Source organism: Acartia tonsa, chromosome 14, assembly GCF_053477335.1.
Source record: "Acartia tonsa isolate MP-2025a chromosome 14, ASM5347733v1, whole genome shotgun sequence".
Lineage (NCBI taxonomy): Eukaryota > Metazoa > Arthropoda > Copepoda > Calanoida > Acartiidae > Acartia > Acartia tonsa.
In genome coordinates, this window is record NC_137273.1 from 4,698,850 (window position 1) to 4,724,559 (window position 25,710).

Genomic DNA, 25,710 nt, shown 5'->3' on the forward strand with positions numbered 1-25,710 from the left:
ATTATGTTTTCTAATAAAGTAAAACACGCATCGGGCTGAATTAACGAAATCTCCTTTCCACCCCATCCCCTCCTACAAGATAAACGAACTGACCAACTGAGCAAGAATTATTGTCGACAATTTTTCCCCTGTCATAATGAAAATATATGTTGAAAATTTCATCATATTAGTATGTTAAACTAGCTATAAATCTGTTAAGATTTGTGTCATTATACACCCATGTAACACAAGGTTTGATGTGTAATATATTATATAATATATATATAATAATAATAATATATAATATATGTATACGTCCTCTAACAAGATTTAGAGTAGCTTTGCTACTAAACATAATAATATATACATATGTTATTAATTATTTCATTGCTTAGAATTTACTCATTTATTCAAGTTGTTGGCTCTGTATAGAGCCGTTTTCTTTGGTCGGTCGGTAGTCAATATGTTTGTTTAGGAGGCACATTCTCCACGGATTCTCCTGGCAAGCTGGATGTCCTTGGGCAGGATGGTGACTCTCTTGGCGTGGATAGCGCACAGGTTGGTGTCCTCGAAGAGACCAACCAGGTAGGCCTCGCTAGCTTCCTGAACTGAGGACTGGAATCTGAGGTCAGTCTTGAAGTCCTGGGCAATTTCCCTGACCAGACGCTGGAAGGAAAGCTTGCGGATCAGAAGCTCAGTGGATTTCTGGTTACGTCTAACAGTACCTGGCCTGTATCTGTGGGGCTACTTGACTCAACCAATGACTGAGGCGGATTTTCTGGCGGCCTTGGTGGCCAACTGCTTACGTAGAGCCTTTCCTCCGGTAGAAGAATAATCACAAAACCTAGGAGCAAAGTATTTTATATAAAAAATCACCGAACCTCCCCTTAAAAATGTAAATGATCAAAAAAATTAAAATGAATATACCAAGATACTAAACTTATCAAGAAACCTTTCTTTAATAGATTTGTATTGTTCATTTGTAGAATGACCGATAGACCATTCATCACAAACAATTCAGCCGAGAAAATCTTTTTTTCTACCCATACGGTTTTTTACAAACAGACTGACTGACTTTTTGAGTATAGAATAAATATTTACTGACAAATAAACTTTATAAAAATTAATTTTTGGTCATTTGTGGCACTGACTGACTTACTTTCGAATTATAGAGTAGCTTTACTTTCTACAAATAACACGTTATATAACTTATCCTATTTTCCCTACACACACCCCTAATCAACAACTATGGATATAGAATAAACGGGGATATATTGAAAAATTTTTCGTCAAATTAGCTTGCTTATATGGACCTCATATATTGGCCGTTCAATTATTTAATAGGAAGGGCGTGGATGGGGGTATAGCTATTTTAGCCAGCTGCTAGTAACACTTATTTATCAGAGTGCATGAAAAGCTGATGCAACATCCAAGTAAAAATATTTGTTATATAACTTTTCTCGTATTCATTCGAATCCGGTGGATAGGAACCGGTTCTCATCCATACGAAAAACTATGTCTAGCATCGTATTATATCCAGCTTTCTACGAATAAAAAAATGTACAATCATAAGATTAAAACTAGTTTTTTTAGCCCCGAGGTGCCAAAGGCACCGGCTAAAAAAACTGGTTTTAATCTTATAACTGTACATTCTATATCCGCGGAAAGCCGTTTATAATACAATGCGAGAAATACCTATTCTAATTCACAATATACACCCTTAATTCAAATAAACAACCCTCAAACCCAAAATCATATAATCACCCCCCTAAAATGGATTTATTTTGTACTTGGATATTACACCAGATTTTCATGTTCTCTAATAAAGCAAACTCGCAGCGGGCTAAAATAATGATAATCCCCTAATCAACCACCTTTCCCCATCTCTTCGCCTCGAACAAACGAGCTGACCTATAAATGAGTTCCATGTTAAGAACCTAAATTGACGACAATTTTTCTCTGTCATAATATCCACGTATATTCTATATCCATTTCCTCTTACCAACCCTTAAATTAGTACAAGAAGACCTCCCATCAACTTTCTGTGTCCATAAAGGGTGCGCAATCACTTCCACTTGTTAATCAAATTATTAAAACATAAAAACCGCAAAATATTACTACAACACACTTAATTGTTTAGCTTAATAATTAACATGACTAGTTGGTGCATCCTTAGGTGCCTCTAGAGGGAAGGGAGGATTCGAAATTTTGTTTTTAATTTAGTTTTAAAAACAAAAAGTAAAAAAAATGGGAAGGGGTGATATTTTTCTCCAGGGGTTATTCCTCTTGGGAGGGTGTATTGGAAGCACCCTTCTCAGTTATAAACTTTCCTTTATTTTTGCAAATTTTAAAACTATAATGTTGTAAAATTTGCACAAGTTATTGCACACCTTCATAGAATACTAACACCTCAAATGATTGATATAGCTAAATTAAGAGTAATTTTTTTGGCTACTTAGAGAAATAAACTTATCTTTTAGTTATCACCTCAAGATGGCTTATCTTAAATTTTTTTTCTCTAACCTTCTAAAATTTAGATTTTATTCCCAAGTGAAACCTTTTTGTGTGTTTTTTGTCGGTCATTTTTCTCCTTTTATCAATGATAAGCTTCATAAAACAATTTTCACAAATGTATTATCTTTGAACTTAAATCAATTTGATATAATTAACTAAAACATATTGATAATATGCTACCTTTCATTTATAATATAACCACTAACTGATTACAAAATAATTTTGTGGCGTGTTTTTCCCAGGCTATCAAGAGCTCTCTAAGTTACATGGCCATTTGTCTATAGCAATTCTATGTTGATGTCCTGAAGGGGTGTATAATTTTTTACCACTCAATATCTCAAGTAAACTTGAGTTTTGCCACATAATAGAGGTAGTAAATGATTTAGAGAAACATTTATTTTAGGTCCAGTTCTTCTGTGAAACTCAGACTGGATCAAGTCAAGCAGAGTGTGCCAATATTCTGTTTTGGCAAACTCTTAATTACTTGGGGGAATATTGGCACACTCTTTTTTACTTGGGGGAATATTGGCATTATCTGCTTCACTTTTCAAAGAATGCTTTTCCTAAAATTTTGAAATATTTTTATGTATATATACTATCGTAACTTTTCTACCACTTGCAATAGAGCCCCTACATGCTAGGGACACAGCTGCTAGTTTATATATTTTGTGTACATGAAATAGTAAAATATTGGCATAATCTACTTTACTTGATGAAATATCTGTTTTACTTGTTGTGTTTGGCACACTCTGCTTGACTTGATCCCGGCTCAGATAGACAGCAAATTTTTTGTTTTATTTTTTACTATGCTTCTGCTCTTTGTCTGTCTGTTCAATATTGAAATTTTATTATGAAATCTTTAGGGATGCAGGGTACATTGGACAGTATATCATACTAATAAATTCTGCAGAGATCGGTTTTTAATAAATGCCGCGTTTTTTCGACAATTTTTTAGACATTGATTGATTGAACGAAGACGATGGGAGAGTATACAACATAAGAATTTAAAATTGTTATTTTAGCCATACAACTTAAATCCATTTTCGCTGCATATTTATCAATGCATCTTTTTAGATCTGTATTAGACATTATACAAATGGCCAAAATAATAATTTTAAAATTTTGAATACTTTAGTTGTATACTCTGCTAAAAACCTTATTCCATCTTGAAGATCAATGCCCCGTACGATTTTAACAGAGTATACAAAACTTGAAAATTCAAAATTTTAAATTATTATTTTAGCCATTTGTATAATGTCTAACACAGCTCTAAAAAGACGCATTAATAAATATACAGCGAAAATGGATTTAAGTTGTATTAGACATTATACAAATGGCTAAAATAAAAATTTAAAAATTTTGAATTCTTATGTTGTATACTCTCCCATCGTCTTCGTTCAATCAATCAATGTCTAAAAAATTGTCGAAAAAACGCGGCATTTATTAAAAACCGATCTCTGAAGGTTGTTTATCAATAGAAATTTTGCTTTCTCACTTAGCTGCTAGAAAGCTCATATGCTGTCATTGGAATAAGGTTTAACGAAATAATCAAAATCACCAACTTGTTGGTATAAGGATTTGGGGGACCTTTATTATAAATTAAAGTCATCTGCCCAATTGTACAAGAGATAAAACAATTAAATCAAAAGATTTTAGTGTAAAACTATTTGTAAATAAGAGTATAAGAATAAAATATTGTTATCCACGACAAAAAAAATGTTTTGCCTAGTTTTTGTAAAAAATTTGAGCATATTTATCATTTAAAATCAATGCTATCTTTTCAAAAGCGTTTCCATTAATTTGTTTGTGTTTTGTAAGCAAACCCTGTTTTATTATTATTTGTACTGTGTTATTTTATTTGAATATATATTTCAAAGATAGCTAATTTTTTTAAAAAATAAACTGAGATGAATGTTGGAATTTTCTTATTAAACATAATAATGTATATATAATTAGAATAGTAAGACCTTGAAAATAAGCGATAAATTATTAGATGATAATTATCAGTAAAGAAGTTGTATCAACTTTTTTTTTTATAGCTAGCCGGTTCTTTTAGTAAGTAGTAGATGTAAAATTTTTCATAGAATTCAAATATGCAATCGGTTTTTTTGTAGACCTCTTATTTTTTAAGTAATTTAAGTTTTTAAAAAAAATAATTAAGTCGGTTTTAAGGTACTAAAACGCAACAAAATAAAAGAAGAAAATGGTCAGTAAGAACAAAAATAGTAAGATCTTTAATTTGACACCTTACTTTTAAAATTCTGTTGAGTAATTATTGAAAAAATCTATTTTTTTAACCTCGGTATAATAAAAACTTTAGACCTAAATATTTTCTCAAACAGACATAAAAAACATGGGTTCATATATACCATTAGAATCAGAAAAATATTACGAATCCATTGTAAGCAAAATTGAAAAAAATTAAAAAATTAAAAAATTACAGAAATGGCCAATTATTTTTTTTGTTCAGACAACACTATTGTCTTCCCTTTTTTACCCCCTCTTTACCCCCTCTTTACCCCCTTCTCATTTTTATACTCAATTGAAGAATTAAGACGTTGCCTGTACAACATAATATGATATTTTCATATAATTCCTTTTATTGTAGTTTATATACTATATTGTAAACTTTTTTTTTCAATTTTGCTTACAATGGATTCGTAATATTTTTCTGATTCTAATGGTATATATGAACCCATATTTTTTTATTTGTGAAATAATAAAATTAAGTTCAAAGTTTTTATTCTCGTGGGTTTAAAAAAATCGATTTTTTCAATAATTACCTGACAGAATTGAAAAAGTAAGGTGTCAAATTAAAGATCTTACTATTTTTGTTCATAATGACCATTTTCTTTCTTTTTTTTGTTGCATTTTAGTACCTTAAAATCGACTTAATTTTTTTTTTTTTAAACTTAAATTACTTAAAAAATAAGAGGTCTACAAAAAAACCGATTGCATATCTGAATTCTATGAAAAATTTTACATCTACTACTTACTAAAAGAACCGGCTAGCTATAAAAAAAATAGTTGATACACCTTCTTTAACAGAATTTAAACGTAATTATTACAAAGCTAGCTAAAAAAGTGTTGACAAAAAATTATAATCCTTTTATTCAAATACTATAGAACATCATAACAAGGATGATAATATCAAGTGTAGCAGCATTTTAAAAAATATGTCTTTCTAAAATCAATTGATTTAATGAATAAAATATTGAAAATATAGCAATGTACAGATTTTTATGATTTTTAGGAATTGAAAATAATTACATTCATTTGGTTGCTGATGTAAAAATCAGAGAAGGGCATGTATAGAGTCATAAAAGAGCTGCAATGATTTACATATATTTAATAGGATGTAAAATCCTTTTATCAAAGTCAAATACAGAATAATTTTTATTTGCAAATTCACTGGAAAAAAATCTGGACTTACTGATAGACAAAGTGAATTAAAGAGTAGCTTCACTGCTAATTATAACATATAAATAGACATGCGCAGAAGCTTTACGTAGGAGCTATGGACAGTTCTAATATTTCGGAAAGAGGAAAGGAAGAAAGTTATCTATCTATTACTAGGAAAAACATTTAAAAGCCCCCTCAAAAGGAAAATATTTTAAAAACAAATCAAACCTATATTGATTTTAATTTGAACCTTAATATTGCTATTTTTAAAAATTGGCATTGATATCTACTTTCCGAAATGATTGTATTGTTAGCAACTAGAAGTGAAAATATTTTACTGAAAGTCCAAATTTTTACAGTTTTTGTAATTTTTTGACAATGCTAAAATTTATTTGTTTTCTTCATTAATTTTAAGATATATCCATTATTTATTAAGGAAAAACACAAATATATGTTAAATTTTATAGTTAGGGCATTGTTTCTAATGATGAAAAATCCTGTATAAAACTCGGCCATTTTAGGGTCCAAGCTGTCAAATTTCTTGACCAATATGAATATGTTAGTAGGTCTTTGCCATAGTTCTATGTAGCCATATACCATCGACCCCTCTATACTCTAACTTTATTATCATACTAGTACTCAAAGTTTGAGAATGCTTCCCTTACTCGTTATCTGTAAAACTTTGGGAACTTTTATCAAATCTTTATTTATATCAACTAGAATCAATAAGCTAAATCAAACTTACCTGTTTTGGTTAAGAAATAACATTTACCAACAATGACCAAAAACAACTATAAATCATACCCTTTTAGAATTTACACGGTTTTAGTATTTCTCTATAAATATTTACATTTACCCAATCTTCAATGTGGTGAAACTCAAGATTTCCTTTCTCAGACAAGGACAGATTTTCGGAGATTTTAATCGTTTAATGTTTGTTAAAAATTTAAATTGAATTTTACTTTTTTCTTTAAAATGAGTCTGTCTATTCTATTCAATGAAGGTTTTTGTTTGTTTGTCTGTTAAGAGCTTGCAATCAAATGAACCATTTGAGTTCTCCATTTCAGGCAGGCTTTATTTACATTCCGCGACGGTTTTAGGCTATTTACGTCTTGGAATGGTTTAAGGCTATCTTTATACCCCTTTCTCTCATTTAAATACAGGTCCCTAAGATGCTTGTTATATTACTTGTTGGGCATAAAAAAGTGAAAAAGATTGATAACATCCATAGGTAGAAATGTTTATAAATATGAAACTATCAAAATAACAAACACTGCCAAACAGAGGAAAGGAGCCTAAAAATATATTACCTTCATATAATAACATATCTATAACAGATCAAGGAATCTTTACAAGAAATTTGAGACGTATATCGTTCATAACACCGAAGAAAATATCGTTTTCCAATCAGCGTCTCTAAATATTGGACATTATTGGGAGTGAGGGCACTTTGGACTGTTTATTACACTGGTCCCCAGAGTCGCTTTCTTATTCGTTGGCTTAACAATTTTTTTTAAAATTTTGATTGGTTGGTTCCTATAGTTACATTTAAACCACTAATTGTAATCTACAGAAGGGTAATTTTTTGTGTCATCATTGGGAATGTACATCGATTCATCGGCCATTGTCTTATCTTATCCCTTTACATCTCTGGGTCATTACATAGAAGATTTTCCATGATGGAAACCACCGAATACATGTCCCTAGCCATTCATTATCTTTAGGGGTTGAGGGGGAGGGGTAGTTAAATATCCATCAATCGAACTAAGGGATAAGACATTGGCAATAAATTAATGTACAGAACAAGTAATGATAATTAAACCATTCTGTTAATTAAAAATATTGGTTGAAAAGTTTGGACACTACTAGTTTGAGCTATATAATCAATATTTTTAAGATAAACTCTTTATTAATCTTTGGGTGTCATTTAAAATTTCTTATAATTTCTCCCAAACCTTATACTTCAATGGGGGAAGATTAATTTCCTGATGACCCAATGTCCCATCTCTGAATTCTTGTAGTATACTTACATATTACACCTGTGTGTATAGGCTCTCATACAAAACAGTGAGGTCAACTGAAAGTTAAACATTGGTGGCTCCAGAAATGTTTCTTGCTATGCTAGATCCAGGAACCAGGAAGCAATCGTTACCAGCAATATTTTACAATGAATTGCAGACCCAAACAGTGCAGTATATTACAAAAATTCCTTTTTTACATAAAGTAGTATGGTTTGTTTGTTTGTCTTTAAGATCTCGCAATCCACCGAATAATTATCCATCGATGAGTAATTTTACAAAGATCCCGGGATGGTTTTAGGCTACTTTATTGCCTAATTAAAGTGTTAATAGAATTTTCTAACCCCTCATCCATAACTGACAATTATATCCAGAAGTATTTTAGTATTAAAAGATTATCTGAACTGGTAAGTTGACAAGAAGTTGATAAAACTAAAACATATAATACTAAAGTGTTTCAAGACAGTAAAGTGTAATACATATACTATTAATAGAGAGATTGTATTGTTTATATTGTGAGTTGATGCTTTCTGATTTCTATTTTTATCTGTTTTTTCTTGAAGATCTCGTAAACGAACCGACTATTCAACAATAAGAAAGCTTAGATGTCCTTCTTTCAAAAATTATATTTATGTTCTTTTTTTGTATTGTAAAAACAGTATTTATGCATGTGACATTGGATTTTAAATGTGCATAGGGTTTAATAATCATGGATAAATACTCAAAAGTTAAAAATATACAACAACACAAAGATTAGCGTGCACAGTGATTTAACAGGGGGATGAAATCCCCCCCCCCCTCCCTCTTTTGAATCCCAATTGAGGGGGTTGAGAGCTTTTTTATTACAGACAACAAAAGGGGTGTATTTTACTCTGAAGGAGGTGTATAGACCCTTCTAGTGTCTACTCCCCTATGTAATTAACATACACCTTGTTTTAGGGGTTATGACCTTTATAATTATACACCATCGTTTTCTGTTTTAGGGGGATGTTTCATGGGGGTTGTATCAATCCCCATCAAATTTACCAAGGGGTGGATACATTTCCGTCCTGAATGATCCAGAATATACATCCGGTTTGGTTCTCCTTTAAAGTGAAGCTGCTTATTACTAAAACCAGTTTTTTCTTCTTTTGATGATTGTCAACTTTTAAACATGCTGCGCTACTTATGGACATAATTGTCCATATCTAATTGATTTTTACTAGCAGCTGCGCCCTTATCATCTAGAGGCTATATAATCAAAGGGATATGGAAGAGCTGAAAATAGCCTAAAACCACATCAGGATCTAAAAGAAGATTCATTAGAACTATGTCGATTCAGCGGTTAGCGAGATCCTTAGCTATAAACAAAAAAGCTTTATATAATTGGATTTGGATAGAACCTTTAAATATGCAATCCTTGTACTATTATGCATCTTCTCATTAGAAGCGCAGCTAATATATAATGAAGGCATGTACGTTCGTCCTTCCGGAGTTGGAATAGCGTAAATTTAGATATGTTAGAATAGTCCAATAAATTTAAACTTTATAGATACTTTATATACAACTCTATAATCTTACCACAAAGTCTGTACGTCCATATACACCATGTTTAGGTTTTATTTAGATAATGTAACGTAACATCAAATCTTATAGAGAAGACTTATCCTACTATAATGGCGACTCCTGGGCTGATTAAATGTTAATTTAATTGTTTGATTTGTTGAGCTTTGCTTGTTGGGATGTTGTCATTTCTATTATTTACTTTGGTTCCAGGACAAACGCAGGAGTCCCAAACGTCGGAGTGGACAAACGCAGTAGTGTTAAAATATTAAGTTAATTAAGTATTTCTGTACAGGTTAGAATAGGTTAAGATATGAATAAACAAATAAGAGTTAGGCATTTAAAAACCTATAAGATAGTTTAAAATAGGTTAGGTTAGGTTAAGTTTCCACTCCTACGTTTGGGACTCCTAGGACCTTTACTTTTACATATGTTATATGTTCATTCGAAAACACCAAAGAAATCATGGTTTAAAGGTGATAAGATTTTTGTATGTCGGTTTGTCTGGAAAAAGTGTGTTCTACACTTTTGAGTGCTTAATAAAAGTGAAGGTTTTTTAGTCTTAGGAAGTGTATATTACAATCTATCCAGTTTTAGTACCATACTACCTAAATATTTTAACAGTTTATAGGAGATAGCTATACCTAAATCTTTTGTGATTTCACCTTATAGCAATTCAACAATTTTTTGTGTGTGTGTATGTGTGAGTGCGTGTGTGTGCGAGTGTGTGTGTGAGTGTGTGTAAGTGTGTGTATGTGTGTGTATGTGTGAGTGCGTGTGTGTGTGTGTCTGTGTGAAATCTTACATAATTTTTATGCATTACTTTTATTGGAGTATTTAGTGGGTGACATTCAATATACAAATCAGTTCAAGGCATTTTACTGCAAATAATAAGCGAAGAATACATTAAAGTTACTCTATTATTATTAGATTAATATTCGCTAGATTAAAACCGGTTGTGATTTCAACAGAAAAAAAATATACATTTATTTAACGGAAAAAAATAAAAAAGGATGACAACATCCATAAGTAGGGAAGCTCAAATTTATGAATGAATATCGGGAAAAAATTTCAGCCGTCAATCCTGAATAGGAATAGAGAAAATCATCAAAACCTAGGTAAAAAACTAGGAATCGATCTAGCACCCCAATTAATAAACAAATATTGATAAAACTTGGTGAAAATATGTAGAATGTAAAATAAATTAATCCATGAAAATTTCAGTCCTCTCTCTTGAAAAGGAGTCGAGAAAATTACAAAAACATAAAAATCTATGAATCTCTCTAGCACCCCAAATAACAGACAGATGGACAAAATAATGCATTGAATAGATGAGCATATGTCATAGGAATCTTTACTAAAAATTTCAGCTGTCTATCTTAAATAGGAGCCGAGAAAATCACGTTTCCCCCATAGCGTTACGGACTGACTGACTGACTGATGGACAGAAGCGATTCTACTAACAGCCTTAACTCAGCTGCTATTTCTCATAAACGTCTGATTTTTTTCTTCTGACCAATGCACATATACTTCATAACTCTCAACAAAAATTATAGTCTATACCACAAGGGGTATTTTGATTAAGGGGTTGGGGGTATGGGGGTTTTAAAAATACCCCCCTTGTACAAATGTAATGTTATGCCCTTGGTAGTAATAGTTGTTTTACATGGATTTACTTACACTTGAAGCATTCAACCCTGAATATTCCAAGTTCACAGGGTAAAGGTGTGGTATCCGCCGAGGATAAATGGCAGACACCGGAGTTCAATTAGATTACGGCAGTGTGACAGACGTGGACACCTTACTATAGAGAAGCTACGCTTCTCTAGCATTCACTAAATAATAATTAACATCTATTTCAGTTGTCACTTTATTGCAGGTCTAAAGGGTACTAAAGCTATATACAACAAACAATAACTACACAGATAGGAATAAATAATCATAACATAAAAGCATTATAATACATATACAATAGTCAGTTTGGGCAATAATGATCCCCCATCCCTGGAAAGGGTGGGGGGAATTAACAATACAGTTAACCATAATAAAACTTGGCAGATTCAATCATTAATTTTAGGCATAGGGAGGGGTTTGACAGACCCCTTCCCCAGGACTCGGGGGAGGGCCATTGACCCTCCACCGAACCCCGGTCAGGGGTGCCATAGGCATGGCTCACGGTTGCCGAATACCACAACTCTCCCCTCGGAAGGCTGGGAGAGGGTTTCCCTACTAGACTTCCGACAGTGGTTGAGGCCTTCGGTCCGCTCCTTAGGGCTAAGATATATACAACCGATAATGATTCAATGGAATCCTAGTGGTGAGTGTTTCTCAGGGTTGATGGGGTCCCAACGTGGGATAGAAGGCAGAGGCTGGCTTTGGTTGGACACGTAGTTCAGCGCCGGCAGGTGTCAGGTTGGCGGGTGGCACAGTTGTTGCTGGGACAGTCAGCAGTGGGGCATGCTGGTTGTTGTTGGCAGCGGCTGGGGCACTGGCTGCCAAGTTGACCGTCTGGGCGGCAGCCTGACCTCCCGAGGGGCCGCGGGGTCTTCCAGAGGGCGGTCCTGGTCTGCCTGGGCGGTCATGCCCGCTATCGGCTGATTGCATGGACACCATTTCCTCGGCTGCTTCCCGGCCGATGGGAATGGCATCCCAGTCTACTGAAAAGTCCCGGGACTTGGCATGGGTGAGCCGGGCTCTGGCCAAGGCCTTCCTGTACAAAGTTGGATGGTACAGGAACACTTGTGACATCGCATTCATGGCTGCCCGTACACCTCCTTGTGCTGCTGCCAGAGAAATGATGGTCAGATCCCCCAGCAGTTTGAGGATTAGCAACAGCAAGCACAGTATGGCTGCGCCATCTCCCCACTCGTGAATAGCTTGTCTGAACCCAGCCCAGACATCCAGGGCGGCCTCTCCTTCCTCCGCCAGTCGGTCGATGTTGTAGGACACTATCCCATGGTCACCTGTGGCCGAACAGCTACCTTGCTGAACGCATGAGCCATAGGACAGGCCGGTCAGCATGGCGCTTTTATATGCTGGGAACGCCAGCAGTTGCTGCCAGTCGTTCAACTCAGCCTGCGAATACAAGCCCCCTGAACTGAAGTCATCCAAGGGTTCTGTCAGCAGCTGCTTAGGCGTATCCAGCGGGGGTGGCCTCTTCTTAGGAGCGGGGGTTAACTCTATCCAGCCTTCCTCCGCGTGCACAGTCAGGGGGTATGTGGAGGAGCAGGGAATCTTGGTGGCGTGGCCGCTATACACTCGTGTCACGGCGTCTACAAACCCTGTGGGCTCTACTGGCACTTTGTCCCAACACTCCTTGTGTTCGCGGACAACATATTTGTTGCGTTGGCAGGTAAGCTGGAGCAGGACATCTCCCCTCAGCACCGAGAACGTGCTCCCCTGGACACGCACCGGGTGGGCCGGGTCTAGTTGCTGGAGCTTCCAGCAGTTGGCCGCTACTTCTTCTGCTGCTGTGCTTTTCATGCGTGTCTCCAGAGTAAATCCAATATAACCTGCATGTATCTGGGCCTGCAGGGGGACATCAACATCCCTGGCCGACACTCTGGGGAGCGCTGCCGCGGCTGGGTCAGCTGCCACGAACAATGCTGGGTGGTTGGTGGCATGGGCCTCAAAGTCGCAGTTCACTATTGAGGTGGGGTTGGTCATGTTGATGAAAAACTGGGCTTGATGGTCAACCAGGAACGCATCCATCACTAGGCTAGGCTGGAGGCTGCGGATCAGCCTCAAGGGGCAATCTCTCCCCAGGTGGTCCCACACGTAGGTTGCTTCCCCAGTGATGCAAGACAGCTCTGAATGGGGACATTCCAAGGTCAGGTGGTCAGATTGGGACTCCACCCGTCCATCCTCTACTACGTAGGTCTCTTCCTTGACCAGTAGCCGTCGCTCCTGGAGCACTAATTCATTGCGGTACAGCTGGCCCTCGAAGTGGACGTCCTCCCCTTCACAACCCACCCCCTCGGGGCTGTTGACGAGGGCGCCCACCATATCGAGGGTGAAGAACAGGGGATGGTTCAGCTGGAACGTCAGTGGCTGGGTCTTGCCTGGCAGTGTGTAGACTCGGTTCCTGGCCAGGTCTCAGCACGTTTCTGGATCTATCTTGGTTGGCCTCATGAGGGTGGGGACCGAGGTCACCTTGAGGTGACCCCATACCCCACACCTGAATGTCCACTGGGACACAGTGAGCTGACAACTGTATCCTGTTGTTTCCCTCACCTTGACTTGCTGCAGGACGTGTACTTCATGGCCCAGGGGCACCTCCTGGTGTAGAGGTTCCGTGTTGCACATCTTTTCTTTATTGTAGGCTGTGACGTGGGTGGGGTTGGCACAGTCCCATCCCACCAGGACGTAGCTGGTTGTAGGCCACACGGCTGCCAGCAGTAGTCCCCACAGGACCATCCACCAGTGTGAGAAGCTTCCAGGCAGCCATCTACCTCGCACACGCGGCTGGGGATCTTCGGCTCGGGTCACAGCTGCTTCTCTGGGCTGGACACGGCTGGGCTGCTCCTGGCTAGATACAAGTTCCCATTGAGCGTTATCTTTGTGTGGCCGGGGCACCCCGATACCCTCCCCAATGACAGACTGGCAGGCGACTGGCGCTTGCCTGGGTGTCGGCTCCCCTAGCCCCAAGTGGTCCCTTCCCTTGTCCATAGCATGCCCAGTGGCATGGGGCTGAAGTGCGTGTGGCACAGGCTCGCCCTGACTCACGTCCCTCCCCTGCCCTAGGAACTCAGGTGCATGTGGCACAGGCAAGTCCTTATATCCCCAAATTTCAATCTCCCCAGCCTCTGGTGCAGGGGGCACAGGCAAGGCTGGGGTCTTACAATGGTCTGGATACAACACATTTGTCAAATTTAACTTATCCTGGCTCGACTGGGAGTGCTGGGCAGCTGGGTTCCTTCGGATGGCAGGGGGCGCTGGGTGGCATGTAGTTGGGCTCTCCCTGTAGGCTGGTGGCGCTGGCTGGCTGGGGGTGACGGGTGTCACCCCTTCCTCTGGGACTGCTGGCTCGTTCCAGGATCCAGGTCTCTCGGTGGCGGCGACGGTTGTCGCCCCAGGCACCAGGTTGGAGGCTGGCTCGTTCCAGGATCCAGGTATCTCGGTGGCGGCGACGGTTGTCGCCCCAGGCTCCAGATGGGAGGCGCTGGATAGCACCCCCCAGTCATCACAGGTGGCGGCGCCGGGTGGCGCCCCATACATCGATGTTGATGCGCTGGCTAGCGCCTCCTGCCTCTCTCGTTCAGCGGCCGCCAGGGCCTCCCCGTACACCGTCTCAGTGACGCTGGGTAACGCCCCTCCACTCTTGCTGGGTAGGCTTGGTCGAGCAGGCTCCATCATGTTGAGGCTAAACGGCTGGGGCCTCAGAACTTCTGGCTCGGCGATGTTGTAGGGTTGCACCAACTCCGGCCCCAGGTGGTTGAGACTGAAGCCCAGGCCAACCCGGTTGGGTTCAGCCGCGCCGCCCAGTACGTTGATCCTAGCTGGAACGGTCCCAAACTGCGGCATCCCGTCGGCTCGGTCCGCGGCTTTGGGGGCGGCTGCTTGCTGCGGTGGTGCTGGGGGCGCGCTCCCTTCCATGTGGGCCACTCTGCTGGGCTTCCCTGGAGGGGCACCCTTATCGGCGGTGCGCCTGCGGCTGGCTACCTGGGCCCAGTCAGCTCTGCACTCGGCCGCCGTGTGACCGTCATAGTGGCAACGCTCGCACTTGGCAGAACGGTCACGGCGTGGCTGGGTGCGTCTCTCCTCTAGGCTAACTTCCATAGGCGTCGGGCAGTCTCGAGCTCGGTGGCCTCTCCCCTGGCAGCAGAAGCAGCGACCTGGAACCTTGTCATCTGGAGCGACCTTCCCCATCTGGTGGAGACCCGGAGCCAAGGCGCCAATCTCCATTGGCTCCGACTCGTCATATTGGGGCAACTGGATGCTGGCAGATCCAGTCAGCCCGTCGGTAGAGTCCACTAGGCACACACCCTCCTTCAGCTGCTTGGTAATCATGGTGACGGTGAACATGGCTCTACGAGTGTACTCAGGTACGAATGCCAGGATTTAATTCGTCCACTAACAACTCAAGATCCTCATGGCTGTAGGCGTCCCTATACAAGGCACACTTGGTTGATATGTACGCTTGTATAGGTTCTGTCGAGTGTTGCTTGTAATCCCTAAACGCTTGTTTAAGCGTTTGGGATTCAAAAGCAGGACGAAATAACATTTCACACTCGGCCTTGACCTGTTCGTAGGTCAAGGCTTGGCCTGCCTCACCAAACAGATGGGACGCCATTTCCGCCGCTTGCCCTACTAGTGACAGTAAGAGGGCATTGCGGCGGTTGAGGGAGTCATGGGGTGGCACGCGGTAAGCCGCCCATGACATCTCGAGTCTGTGGATATGTGAACTCCAGGATTGCTTGGGCGGTCCTCTATACTCTGGCAGGTTACTCAGCATCAGCTTGCGGTACTCGGCTGGAGCCGGCTGAGGGTCATCCTGGAGCCATCCTGGGGCTTGATCGCCTCCTGGCGCTTGCGGCTGTTCCATCGGGTCAACGGTTCAACGGCGGGACACAAAGTTATAAAGCAATAGGATAATGATTTGTCACTTGAGGCTTTCTAGCCTAACAGCCAACACTGTTTTTATCACTAGGTTGGTAGTTTAGTTACAAAGATATAACTTAGCTGTACTTATCACTAGTTGGATTCTGAGGTTGTAGAGTAGGCTGGTAGGGGTAGATAGGTGTTGAGGGTCTGAACTGCTGTCAGGAACTGATTTGGTTTTCCTTTATCACACTACAGATAGGAGGGGGAAGCTTGTAATTCTTTATTTTTCTAAAAATACCTCTGTTAGATGCTATGGAGTAGCTCCGCTCCGGTGTGTGTGTGTGTGTGCGGGAAATCTCCTGTCCTTGCAATGCGCTTACGCACCGTCAAATCCGCGCACACAGGTAAAACGCGCACTTATCCCTCAACTCGCTCTCTCATTGGTCCGCTTTGTCCGTTGAATTTTATGATATTTCCGCACTCCGTTGCGCTACCCGTAAATGGCGCTCTGTGTTCCCGGCCACTAGCTCCACACCGTGGGCGGACTTAGTCTAGTGTGGGTAGGAGGGGGGAAGCCCGTGAGGGGACGGGGGTAAATCCGTCCGTTCCCCCTGTGAGGAAGGGGGGAGTGCTGTGGGTTTGAGGTAACTGTGTGATGAAGTAATGGTGCCCTCTCTCCTTAATCCTAGGCTTATCTATTATGTCACCTTGATTGTATTTCCTTCAGTGGAGAGTGGGCCCCTCCCTTTCCTCTGAGATAAGGGGTGTATTGTTGTTGTGCTGTAGGCTTGAGGTGATTAGATTGTGTATAAGGGCATTTGTTATATTACATCTAGCTTCTATTTTTGTCCTTATCACAATTACATAACAGATTTGTTTACCAACCCTGTTCTATTTTTAGTTGTTATCACAATACACAATAAATCCAAGCCTGTTCTATTTTTAGTTGGTAATCCCTGCAATGTGATATAATATCTGTTTTTCTAGATGGGTGGCTGCGTTGTAGCCTCTCAGGATACTTGGAGTTGACGTAGTTTTCTCTGCTTTGGTGTACTACACTCGTATGTTGGCTCGCAACTCGCAGCTATGTGGCGTGTTTCAGCCTATCGGCGGCAGGGAATGTCCCGTCCTGCTAGCGTCGCTGATCCAAATCCGGCTGATGGCGGCAGGGAATGTCCCGTCCTGCTAGCGCCACTGGTTCGGATCCTGCTATCTCTTGCAGTAAAATTGGCCTATTTTCAGCCGTTTACACTTATTTGGCTTGTTTCAGCCGGTCCGCAGGCCTGTTTCAGCCCTTTGAGCGCTCGATTCTCCGTTAGATGTCGGTGCTTCTCGCGGTTCTTCGTCAAGTTTCGCTGTTTCACTTCCACAACTGCCGGATGCAGAGTTAGACCTTGCTGTCCAGGGTGGGTAATTCAGGTTGCTTGTGTCAGTTTTGCCAGTTTCACTGCTGGGAGTACCTTAGCCTCAGCTGCACGTCTGCTCTACACTTGTGGTTTGCCGTAATCTCACACAGCTGTCACCAAAAGTTGTGGTATCCGCCGAGGATAAATGGCAGACACCGGAGTTCAATTAGATTACGGCAGTGTGACAGACGTGGACACCTTACTATAGAGAAGCTACGCTTCTCTAGCATTCACTAAATAATAATTAACATCTATTTCAGTTGTCACTTTATTGCAGGTCTAAAGGGTACTAAAGCTATATACAACAAACAATAACTACACAGATAGGAATAAATAATCATAACATAAAAGCATTATAATACATATACAATAGTCAGTTTGGGCAATAATGATCCCCCATCCCTGGAAAGGGTGGGGGGAATTAACAATACAGTTAACCATAATAAAACTTGGCAGATTCAATCATTAATTTTAGGCATAGGGAGGGGGTCGACAGACCCCTTCCCCAGGACTCGGGGGAGGGCCATTGACCCTCCACCGAACCCCGGTCAGGGGTGCCATAGGCATGGCTCACGGTTGCCGAATACCACAAAGGGACATAGGTAATTATGAAAGAATTTAGCTATATTGTAGAGATTTGTAATTTTATTATTGATATGTATTGAATTATTCTATTACTAGCGACTACGCCCCTAGAGGCCTCTAGTGGCACTTTAAATGTTTTTTTTTATATTTAAATATGTCTATGTTGCGTTTGACGTTTATGTTTGTTTCGTTGAACTCACTTTGTTAAATTGAGAAGCGTGAATTTTTTTTTTGTAATTTCTCTCGGGAGTGTGGTGGTACCCTCCCCCAAAATAGTTATAAACCTTCCCGGGACCTATAAGAATCTACCCTGTCAAGGAGAACCCGATCGGTTCAGCGGTTAGCAAAATCCTTCGGTACAAACACACAGACAAACAGACATCCTGTTACTTTAGTATAAGGATAAAATTAACAGAATGTCTCTCTCTGTGTATGTATGTGTGTGTGTACCAAAGGATTTCGCTAACTTCTGAACAAATATGGTTCTCCTTTACAGTGTAGCTTCCCATAGGTCCCGGGAAGGTTTATAGCTAATTTTTAGAAATAACAAAATTAAAATTGTGGGTGTCTACTTCCTTCCCTTCATCTAAAGTACCCCTAGGGACATAGCCGCTAGTATTAAATGAAAGTGATACGACAATTGAAACTCTCAATTATGTACAAAACTAGTTCACTTTTTATTAAGATGAAAATTAGTGGTGGAAAAGTTTGGACACTGAACTTTCTTACAACTTATTCAGGGTGTTTAAAAAATTTCCTGATAGAACTTGTTTCAAAACTTTGGATACTAGTTTAATTTGCAGTCCACAGCTCTCTCCCTCACTGAGTATAATGCCTGTCATATTATTGCTCATAAATCCATCATTCATATCCAAGTCTTAAATCAAGTTATAACCAAAACCATAGATAGATAGATAAATAGATAGATAGATCTAGCTTTGACGAGCTTTGAGCCGAGATTCGAACCCCTCACCTCCCAGAATATTATTGCAAACTTATAACAACAAAAAATTATTTATTTTGCGCATTTGGCTAATATTTAAATAATAATAATGTGCATGGTAATTTTACTTTATGCTTAAACATTAAGCCTCTAACCATTTACTGATAAGGATGATAACATCCATAGAATTAATTTCAATATTATAGAAGTAACATTTATAGCAGTACTTTATTTTTTTAAACAAGGATTGAAATATCAACAAGGATGACAACATCCATAAGTAGCGAAGCACAAAATCTATAATAAAATAGACAAACAGACAAAGTAATTTATAGAGCTGATTAACTGTTATCATAACAAAGAAAAGAAGGAGATAAATATGCAAAAACTTAATATCATGAAACTTAGGGTTTATATCTGAAAGTTTTAAAAACAAAAAGCAGCTTAAAAGCAATCAGACTACCAAAGATAGGAGCCGAGAAAATCTGTTGCAAAAAGTAAAAGCAGTTAAAGAGCTGTTTAGAAGCAGTCTGGCCGCTATTGTTGAGAAATACTTAATCATGGTTCATATTGTTGGGAATGTTGACAAAACGTTTCAGCCTTATATCTTTTACAGAAGCCGAGAAAATCAGTTTTTAAAAATAAAAGCGGCTCTAAGCTGCTTAAAAGCAGTCCGACAGCTATTGATGTTTCATACTTAATTATGCTCCATATTAATAGCAATTTTGACAAAAAGTTTCAGCATTTTATCTTTTACAAGAGCCGAGCAAATCAGTTTTGAAAAATAAAAGCGGCTAAAAAGCTGCTTAAAAGCAGTCTGACCGCTATTGATGTTTTATACTTAATAATGCTTCATGTCAATAAGATTGTTGACAAGAAGTTTCAGCCTTCTCTCTTTTACAAGTGCCGACCAAATCAGTTTTGAAAAATAAAAGTGACCAAAAAGCTGCTTAAAAGCAGTCCAACCTCTATTGATGTTTTATACATAATTATGCTCCATGTTGAAGGAAATGTTGACAAGAAGTTTCAGCCTTTTCTCATTTACAGGAGCCAAGAAAATCAGTTTTGAAAATTAAAAGCGGCCAAAAAGCTGCTTAAAAGCAGTCCGACCGCTAACGATGTTTTATACTTAATTATGCTCCTTATTGATAGGAATGTTGTCAAAAAATTTCAGCCTTATATCTTTTGTAGGAGCTGAGAAAATCACGTTTCCCCCAAAACGTTTCAGACAGACATACATACATACAGACGGACATTTCAAATTATAGAGTAGCTTCGCTACTAATGTGGTATTCACCATTCAAGTTTATGCATCTCCATCCCTATCCACATTCCTATACTTCTCTGGCTGAGTCAGACCTCCACTTGTAACCGCCACTATACTCCATCCTGCTGTGTTGAGGGGCTAGTTGATTTTATGCAGGCCTTGTGAGAACATCTCTCCATCAGCTTGCACTTGGTAGACTGTATACCTATATGCTAGGTTGTCGACAGTCTTAGTCCCATATTCCTGTGCACGTGGTTTTCTGTCCTGTACAGAAAACGAGACGTCCAAGCCTTTAATTGATATCATATTAAATATATCCTATAATAATAATCCCATTAATCTGCCTATTCTAACCAGTTTAATTGCTTAATAAATATTGTATTTTTTAGAAATACCTTTGTTATATTATTGATATTTAATTGTATCGAAGCTACTCTATACTCGTATTCCGGTCTGTCTGTACATCCCCTCATACGTCATTTTGGCGCAGTCTTGTCTACCACTCAATTTTTGAGGGGGGAAGGTATAGATAAGTATTAACATACAGACAAAATTAAACTGTAAAGTAGCTTCGATTGCAAAGTGAAATTAATATTTTCCTGATAACTAAGTTTATTCACGGAAACAGTTTATAGTAACAATTTGTTACAGAATATTTCTAATAATTATTTCGTGGCAAACTGCCAAATAAAGATAAAAAGGAACCCGCCTTTTATTTTCACACTAGTATTTAATTTCACACATTTCCATATTTTCTCCCTAAAACAGGAAGAAAGGGATACTCCCAAGTTCTTAAAAAAGTTCGTGGTAGACAAAGCAGTGTTAACGAACACTACACTCCAGCACCATGACCGATAATGCCAAGAAGGGGAATGATAAAACCAAAACTCCGCCGGCTCCGCCGACTTCGGCCGTCCCTGGTACCTCGCAGCCGCAGTCAGACCCGCTTTCCCCTGAAAAAATCAAAGAACTCATAACGGAAGCGTTAAATGTTAAGTTAAACGAATACTCGTCACATTATAGAGATATAATAAAACAAGAATCCGAGATTATGAAGCTCGAAATAGAAACAAAATGGGCAGGGTTTAAGGACACGGAATCACATCGCAGATTATTAGCCGATACCGACATCTTAGACCTAAAACGTAGAGTATCAAAACTCCCAGCGGACGGAAATCTTGGCCCATTGTTTGCGGAAAAAACGTTAAACGAAAGTCTTAACACGACTCATTTTAACACCATAGGTGATGATTCGATTAATGCCACTTTTTATGACCGGCTATCGGTCCAACAAAGGATAAACGTGACCGAATGGGTCGCCAAGGATAGAATTACAGCCCCAGGTTGTATGGCCTATTCAATTGTAGGCTTTGTAGGTCCGGTGGATAATGACAATTGGATGAATGTAAGAGAAACTTCTCTAACGGAATACGAAAAAACCTTATTAGAAAGGTTTCCCTTTATCCCTGATAGGATTAAGTCGTTAGAGCCCCTCCGTAGACCTACACGGTCTGCACCCAATGTAGCAACAAGACCCTCTACAAGAAACACACCAGGCACAGGCACATCCGCGACGGCAACAACTAGCGCCGCCGACGATGATTTTATTAAAGAATGCTTTATTAAGGGACAAAAATGGGATTCCGATTTTGCGAGGGATGCCCCTAGGTGGGACGGCAGGGCCGACTTTGATAATTTCTTTTCTAATTTGTGGAGGGTTGCAAAGACATACAGAATCTGTGACCCATTCCTTTTTAAGGATATTTTATACCAGCGAATTTATGACTCTAGAGGGGAACGATTAGGAGACCTAATTACGCCTGAAAGAAATCAGGCCTTATCTGCCTTAAGTTATTACCTGATGATTAGGAGGCTGGTCACTCCTTTCTCGGATCCAGAAGTAGCCTCGCAGTACTTCTACAACCTAAAACAGGAGACTAATCAACCCCTTGACACCTATTTTGAAAACAAACTTAGGGTGTTCAAACTCATGAATCCTGGCCTCATACCTAAAAAGAAGTGGAAAGAATTCTATCTTAACGTTAGCAAAAATCTGCTGTATACCAACCTTGCCATGGACATGGCCAATTACGTTGAGAGTATGCAATTTTTGGACGATTACAACGCCTACTTAAATAAACTTATTAACCTCGGACAAAGATACGTTAATTGGGATGGGTCTGGCCATATTAGCAAGGAAAACCTTTCGGCTTGCTATTCCCAAGCCATGGAAATGTTCCTACCTAAAAATTCTGCGGAAACGAAAAAACAACCCATAATCAGCATTATCGAAGATAATACCCCCACTAACACGGCAGTGTATAAGGAAAACTTAACCGAAGAACCTGACGAGGTTCCCTCTTGGGTAGATCATGAGGATGATCCTATTGCTTGGGATCAAATCGAGGGCGTTATAGGAGCCTTTAATGGGAGGAGTAAAAATATTAAATGCTGGCATTGTAATATCCCTGGCCATGTAGTGCAGAATTGCAACAAAAAGAAAGCTGGGGAGCCCCCACATCCTGAGTCCCGCTTTGGTAAAACACGGAGTAAATTCACCCCACCTAGAAAAGCTCCAGGTAATAGTAATAAAATACCTGAGCAGTATGCGCGTAAAACTATCAACCAAATGGATCAGGAAGCCAGCGATGAATCTGAAATAGATAAACATGTACAAGCGATTGTTAAAAATCACGTCCATTATATGTAAAAAATAAATGGATATATGCGATATTAATTGTCCCTATCCCAGAAAATAAAAATTTGCTGAATGAATTTCATATTTTGATATGAAAGATAAACAAAATATCCCATGTCAAGCTAAACTTGCAAATTCCTTAATATCAAATATCCCTTGCCAGGCAATGCTTTGGCGCGAAAAAATAAAACAAATTGTTATTATTAAGTATGACTAAGCAACACAAAATAAACTCCTTCCCCTCCTTTCCCTATCCAAATGTAGCTGATACAGGAAATTGGGGGAAATAGGGAGGTAACCTGAGGAGCATTTCACATGCACTTAATATTTCCATTTTTTTAAATTTAATAGTCTTTATAAAGAAGCCAACAAGTGAATACCTATTTTCTATTTAGTAGTATTTATTTTTAATATCGCATGATCTATCTAAAATGTAAATATCGTATATTTTGAGTGTATATATATAAGAATCTAAAACATTCTAGTTCAATTTTTCACCGTTAGGGGACCTTAAGCGAATTATCTGTATATAAACAATGATTTTTGAGCTAAATCCTCAGTATCAATTTTATCTGAGAGTTGCACACTTTTAGTCTCTGATTTTTGTAGCTGAAATACTTCAGCAATTATGTATAATAACGGATTCATATGGGTAAATATTATTGTATTTTGTACAGTGACAATAATAGAACTATATTTAATTTATTATGTATCCGAAAGATGTCGCCTAGAATGCTATCGCGGTCCATATAAGTAAATAATAAGAAGGGGGGGGGTCTACTGGAAAATCTGTATAAATACGAGCGAATATCCAAATCTAATTCAGTTGTTCAGGAAGATTTTTAATTATCTTTTCCTCTCTGATTTTTTGAGCTGCAATCAAGCAGCAGTTAAAAATTAAAAACTTAAGTCACTTAAAACGTAATTAATAAAATCTTAACATTCTGATTAAATTATTTTCCGCTAGGATTACTAGCAGAATAAAATTAACCTAGTTCTATTAGCTTCCGCTAGGATTACCAGCGGAATAAAAGGCCACTATATAAAAGTGAATGTATATTATTAATCAAGGCCAGTTACGAACAAAGCAGTTACCACAAACCACTTCTTATTTTTTGAGGCTGACTTCAGCATTAATTATACTTTAGTAAATACATAAACTTGTTCTACCCCATAGGTGGAAAAATTAAGTATAAATACTAACAATATCAGAATAATAAATCAGTCATGGTTGATCCTCTTTATTATATTAGTCATATCTAATATTTTTTGAGCTGTAATTCAGCGCTAACTTTATATTATTTAATATTGTGAATCAAGTACTAACTAGTACAACTATATTTTGTATAAATACAGATAGAAGTCAAAAAAATAATTCAGTCTGTTTTTAATGTCTTGTTAGTTACAAGCTGAACACTTATTTTTAAGCTACTTTGTAGCCTTTCAAACTTTCGAAAACTTTTTAGTTCAATTTTACTCCGATAGGTTTTTATCATATATCCAAGTATATAAATAAGGACCCGTATTAAAATTTAGTAGTTTCTTTAGAACTATTAACATTCTTATGCTTATTAAGAAATTTCTAGAGCTAAAAAGCGCTTAATAAAAACTTAATGAAACCCATAAAGTTATATAAAATTATTTTAACAATTAACCATATTGTTAAAACATTTCATTATTTAAAAAGATTCGACAGACAACTATACCTGGAACACAGGAAATCTCTGTGTGAGGATTACCATCGTCTAACCTCTGGGGTTGGGATCTTGGAAAATATGCATCTTAGGCTTCGACTAAAAATATAATTTATTTTATAATGCCTATCTGTGCAAAACTAAAAGTTCTTAATCCCGTGGGGGGGGAATTCCTGCAACACGCTTTAGTGGATACAGGAAACAACTTTAGGTCCCTTATTTCTAAAGAAATCTTAGATGATAATAAAATCACATTCACCCCTGCCAATCTTAGCGCTCTGTCTGTAGATTTAAAACCAGTAAATATCATAGGACACGTAAACTTAAAATTCAGCTTTAATGGATCAGATAAAATATTCGAAGAAACATTTTACATCCCTGAAACGACCTCTAAAATTATAAATCTAGGATATGAATTTCTTAAAGTTAATCGAATTAATTTGTTACTAGATAAGTTTTCATTTGAGCTCCCCACTGGCGAGCAAATTCCAATAGAAAATTCAACAATTAACATAGTTGAAGAGAGTAAAAACATACCCTTAATTCCTACAAACAATGTTCATACGGAACAAAACTCCCTTATCCCAGGTATAAATTGGAGTAACCAGGGGGGAACTGGGACATTAAAACAAAATAAAACATGCGTAAAATTAGCAAAGAAAACAAAATTCTTGCCGGGGGGGAATACAACGGTAATAACAATACCTACCCACCAAAAAAATAGGAAGCTGTATATATCCCCAAACAATTCTAAAATGACAAGCCATAACGGTTTGATGCTTATGGAGGGTATTTATAATGTAAATGAGAAGGGAGAATGTTGGGTAAATTTTGTTAATTTAGCAGGAAAAAATATTACCTTATTGAATAACGTTAAAGTTGGATATTGCTTTGAATTCGAATCGGATCCCCCAAATTCCTGCAATAAAAATATTAATCAAATAAATGAATTGTCAGGAACTACACTTCTTAAAAGAATTAAATTCATTAAAGAAAAATTAAACTTAGAAAATAGCGATCTTATCAAAAATAACCCAGGGATGAAGGAAAAGGTAGTAAAATTATGCCTTGATCATTTCGATATATTTTCGGTTGACGATGCCGATATCGGTAACTGCG

General features: G+C 38.5%; 1 pseudogene; it reads right to left on the bottom strand.

The window, feature by feature from the left end:
• Positions 1-450: 450 nt before the first annotated feature.
• LOC145306386 (histone H3-like) lies at positions 451-21,330 on the bottom strand (annotated as a pseudogene).
• Between the last annotated feature and the right edge of the window lie 4,380 nt (positions 21,331-25,710).